A 6000-nucleotide genomic window follows, 5' to 3' on the forward strand; every position below is an offset into this window, starting at 1 on the left:
CTTGCAGTAACTGTGGTTCTTCAAGATGAATTGTCCACATGTATTGCATGACGCATCTTCCTTTCCTGCTACTATGGAGTCTCATAACACGCTGACACTGTACTGGTGAAGGGACTGAGGGATAGTTGCATTTGCACCATGCTTTATGCCCTCGGGGGCAGAGGATGCAAGAGTACTCAGAGTTCAGACATGGCCCAACGGACACTGATGGCAAAAAGATTCTGATCTCAAGAGCATGGGGCGCATGCCCACCAAGAATGGAATCGATATGGACAACATCCCAAAGAACCATAATTACTGTAAAGAAAATAACTTTTACCTGCATGCCTGTTTCTCAAATATATGGTAGTTTATTTTGTCTATATTCACCCTCTTCTCTTGATTAACATCCGTGTGACTCCCATTGAAATGTTCCGTTTTACACCCATATCTTTTATTGCTTTCCCATTACATGTGACTGGAGTGAGATCAGAGATGCCTTCCTTTGCTGTTGACTAAGGATAATTTATTGCCATCTCTGAATTCAGTGAAATCCCTTGGACTTTGCATATCAAGTCTGAAGATACTGAGTAGTCTACCAGCATAGTGTAAAATGATCGAAAATTTAGTTTGACGACTTTATAATCTCACCAGATCAAATTCTATGGCCTGTGTTATGCAGGAACTCAGATTAGATTATCATAACTATCCTTTCTGGCCTTTAAAATCTATTAAATGTATTGTTGTTATGGTATTAACTATGAATTTTATAGATCTTGGGCAACTCCAGAATATGAGCCTGAGTGTCCTATTCTCCTTCAGCAGACTATTCTCTCTCAATCTTACTTTCTTAATTTAATAAATTATACTGGTATCCAGTATGACTGTTTAGAATAAACCATAACAATTTGAGGTAAAATAGCTATGTAACTTGCTAATGTAGGCATGTAGCTTGCTCTGTATCTGTAGGTCCGCTCCGCATCTGAACCACTGAATTGCAGGATTTTTCTCTATATAGGATGGCCGTTAGCATTGACGTTAATGGGCGCAGAGTTGAGCCAATGCTAAGCACTATTGAAAATGTCATTTATACTGTGTTCTTTAACAGAATGGGCACTTTCATTCTGTACTCTAATAGAAAATTATAGATCAGAGTAGGCAACCTATGGCACGTGTGCCGAAGGCGGCACGCAAGTTGATTTTCAGTGGCACTCACACTGCCCAGGTCCTGGCTACTGGTCCGGGGGGCTCTGCATTTTAATTTAATTTTAAATGAAGCTTCTCAAACATTTTAAAAACCTTATTTACTTTACATACAACAATAGTTTAGTTATATATTATAGACTTATAGAAAGAGACCTTCTAAAAACGTTAAAATGTATTACTGGCACACAAAACCTTAAATTAGAGTGAATAAATGAAGACTCGGCACACCACTTCTGAAAGGTTGCCAACACCTGTTATAGGTCATTGAAGGGTGGTGAGATACTGTAGATGACAACTGTTCCAATAGTTCATTATTATCTACTTTTGATCATAAGGCCTCATTCCCCATTTTTTTTATATTAATGCTTAAGTAGAGTCAGCAGGTTCTAACTAAAAGATGTTAGAGGGTTGCTAGCCAATATTGCCAGTGGATTATTAATATATTATATGGGTTTGAAGAGCCTCAATCACTCAATACAGATTAGATTCTTGTGTGTTTTCTCTACAATTTATTGTTTAACTTCTAACATTCCTGATTAGTGCAGTTGTTACTGTGTATCAGCAATAACTGTTGTCCAGGTATATGTAAATTGTAATTCAGAGTTACTTATGGGTAACTATCCATAATTTCTTAATATCCAGAAAGATTTGTTATAACTATGTGCTGTAAAGAAGTGGCAACAACACTGTCACTCACAAAATGTAGCTATTAAAACCATTTTAAATTTTACCTCCTGCCTGGGCAGTCAATAATCTTCATGCTTCCATAAGATCTTCAATTACTCTATTTTTCCATACGCATTTGTGTACATTTATGATGACTTCATCATCAGATTAATAGGGCAAACTAACCTTTCTGATCTCATAGATTCAAACCTGATTTATGCACACTTCTTGCCCAGTGCTTACTGTATTGTCACTAACTCCAGCACTACTATCACTGGGAAACTCTTGTTCTCAGTCTTTCTCTTGCTGTGGAGTATTAGCATATGCTGCTGAATTGGGCATTGACTACTTTTTGGAAGGACCATGTGATTCCTTCAGTGTATAGTTTGTGAGGCCTGTTGGGAACCAAAAAGGAATAGGCTGGCTAAATAGGCGATAGACTGAGTTATGTAATTACTTCGCTGTTTTCAGGAACAGAAGTGATTTTTGTAATTAAAATTTACATTTCATAACTTATCATTTTGACTCAATTGTTCCTTATCCTCTATGGACATTCTGAATGTAGATAATTTTAATTAAAAAACCAATAGATGCCTAACATGAAAAATACTAAGAAAGTATATTATATTCCTTCTTAAACATAATAATTATGGTGCTAATACTTTATACCATCCTTAATGAGAAAAAGGGAACGATTTCTGAAGGGAATGAAAGATAGTTGCTTGCTTTAAGGTTTGATCCAAAATCTACTGGAAAAAAACTCCCATTGACTTCACTGGGCTCTGGATCAGATCATAAACTTCAATTCAGTAAAACATATGTATACATGTTTAACTTGAAGAATGTGCTTACACACATCTCTACTCAACAAAGCACTTATCTCATATTTGCTTAAACTTAAACATGTGCTAAAGTACCTGAATTTGGCTTAATGGCTTTGCCAAACCAGGGCCTAAAACAGTAACCATTTTTTAAACAAGCCCTACTCAGCCATGGGTGCCATGTTGCCCACATATTGATCAGAGGTGTGTGGGAGCCAAAACTTCTGTTTTATGGGAAACTTTGTGATTTCAAAATTTGGTTTTGTTACAAATTGGAATGAAACCAACATTTTCTTAATTTCACTTTGGGTTAATCAAAATGTTTCACCAGAAATGTCAAAACAGAACACGTCAACATTATCAACATGCGTCGTGTCGTGGGTTTATCCTTTACAGAATTTTGTAGAAATAGACATGTTCCCATAGAAAGTTTCTCGGATGTGACAAAATGGCATTTTTGGACTTCCATAAAGTTCCATTGGATCATTTTTGATCAGTTCAAATGTTAATATATAATAGAGTGTTATGAACAATAAATGGAAGATGCACTAGGTGTTAATTATCTATTATTACTGTTCATTTTATTAAAACTCAACAGTATCTAGTTGCTTCTTGTCCCATTTTGGCACATACGTTAACAGAGTTTAATATATTTCGAGTTACAAAAATGTTTACAGGTGTAATAAAGTAAATGTAATAAAAATGAAGTATGCATTTTTTCCTTGAGTGTTTAAGGGTCAGTATTTAGACGTGTAGAAGTGCTTAAAAAAAAAGGCACCTATCTATATACTCCAGATATACTTGACATAACTAAGGGCTTGTCTACCCAGGGATACTCTGGAGAATTAATCTGAATTACTGATCAAAGTGGACTAGTAAAACCACATTGAAACACCTGTGTGGATGCTCTTATTCAGAATTATAGTGGCCTTAATTCGGTTTATCTTAATTCACTCTGGAAGTGAATTAATCTGAACTGAATTAAGGCCACTTTAATTCTGAGGCCAGGTCTACACTACAGACCTATATAAGTATAGCTGTGTTGTTCAGAGGCGTGAAAAATTCCAACGCCTGAGCAACGTAGTTATTCCAACCTAACCCCCGTGTAGCCAGCTCTATGTCAATGGATGAGCTTCTCCCATCGACATAGCTACCGCCACTCAGCGAGGTGGATTAATTATGCCAGCGGGAGAAACTCTTGCATAAGCGTAGGAGCATCTTCACTAAAGTGCTGTAGCACTGTACATGAAGATAAGTCCCAAGTAAGAGCTTTAATGCAGAGGTTTAATGCAGTTTAACCCCACCAGTTTAAATTAATAGACTTTTAGGCCAGAAGGGATCACCACGATCATCTAGTCTGACCTCCTGCACATTGCAGGTCACAGAACCTCAACTATTCACTTCTGTCTTAGACCCCTAACCTCTGGCTGAGTTACTGAAGACCTCAAATCATGATATAAAAACTTCAAGAAACCGAGAATCCCCCATTTCCTTTCATTTAAACCTGAAAGTGACCTGTGCCCCATGCTGCAGAGAAGGAAGAAAAACCCTATTGTCTCTGCCAATCTGACCTGGGGGGAAATTCCTTCCTGACCCCAAATATGGCAATCAGTTAGACCCTGAGCAGGTGGGCAAGACCTACCAGCCAGACACCTGGAAAATAATTCTCTGTAGTAACTCAGAGTCCTCCCCATTTAATGTCCCATTACTGGCCGTTGGAGATATTTACTGCTAACAGTCGCAGCTCAGCTACATGCCATTCCCCATATAAACTTATAAGGCTCAGTCTTGAAGCCAGTTAGGTTTTTTTCCCCGTACTGCGCCCCTAGGAAGGCTGTTCCAGAACTTTACTCCTCTGATGGTTAGAAACCTTCATCAAATTTCAAGCCTAAACTTGTTGATGGCCAGTTTATAGCCATTTGTTCTTGTGTCCACATTGGTGCTTAACTTAAATAACTCCTCTCCCTCCCTAGTATGTATCCCTCTGTGATGGGGTGTGCGCCCCACACTGGCCCTGAGAGGGTAAATTAGACCCAATAAGTCCCCAGGCTGCACCTGGAGGAGGAGCCAGGGAGCAGGGATTCATTAATTAGACATGAGGCTCAGCTGGGCAGGGACAGGCAGGGTCTATATAAACCAGGAAGCTGGCAACAGAAGGGGCTGCAGGAGGGTAGGGAACTGTGTTGGGACTATAGAGGGTTGTGCACAGTTGCTCCCTGGGTTTGTCAGCCTCCCAGCTCCTTAGTCCCAGGGACCCAAGAGAAGGCTCAGGAGAATAACAGCAAGGAATAGCAGTGCAATAGCCTTGGCTGCTAACCAGAGGGCCCCTGAGCTGGAACCCAGAGTAGAGGGCAGGCCCAGGTCCCCTACCAGCCACTGGGGATGTGGCAAATACCAGGCAGAGGTCAGTGGACTGCCTGGGATGATTTGGTCTGGGAAAGACTTTGTTACACTCCGCCCCCGCCCCCCAACCCCCGGAAGGGGAAACCATGTTGTGAAGTGGCCGGAGGGCTGAGTCACGAAAAGGACTCTGCAGTTCCTGGAACGAGAGGGGCCACAGGATGTGAGAAGGGTGGGAGAGATACCGCCAGAGAAGGGCGCAACACTTGGCCAGAACTAATCGCCAGGATGGCCAGTAGGAGGTGCCATGTATTTATAGAGAGAAATCATATCTCCACTCAGTCTTCTTTTGGTTAGGCTAAACAAGCCAAGCTCTCTGAGTCTCCTCTCATAAGGTAGGTTTTCCAATTCACACCAGTAGTTAATTCAGATTAATTTTCCTGAGTGTCCACATGTGGACAAGCCCTTCAATATACATCCAAAGTGTAGCAGTGCAATTTGAAATAAACCAGCACCAGTAAACCAGATGATTTAAAATTATGACCCCATCAACCCCTTATTTACATGTGCAGTTATTTCCATAGATGCTAACTCTGTGTGACTTATAGCCAGGGCCGGCTCCAGCTTTTTTGCCACCCCAAGCGGCGAAGAAGAAGAAAAAAGCCGTGATCGGTGGCACTTCGGCGGCTGCTCTCCCGCACCGCTTCATTCTTCAGCGGCAATTCGGCAGCCGGTCCTTCCCTCCAAGAGGGACTGAGGGACCTGCTGCCGAATTGCCGCCGAAGACCTGGACATGCTGCCCCCTTCCATGGGCCACCCCAAACACCAGCTTGCTGCACTGGTGCCTGGAGCCGGCCCTGCTTACAGCAAAGATTAACCTTTTATGCGTGACAGCAAGGAATGTGGATTCATTCTCTTGAGTACGTGGCAAACGAGGTAGCAGTGCATTTGCTCACCCCTGGGTACCCACTCCAACACTTTATTTGCA

Source organism: Malaclemys terrapin, chromosome 9 (genome assembly GCF_027887155.1).
Source record: "Malaclemys terrapin pileata isolate rMalTer1 chromosome 9, rMalTer1.hap1, whole genome shotgun sequence".
NCBI classification, from domain to species: domain Eukaryota; kingdom Metazoa; phylum Chordata; order Testudines; family Emydidae; genus Malaclemys; species Malaclemys terrapin.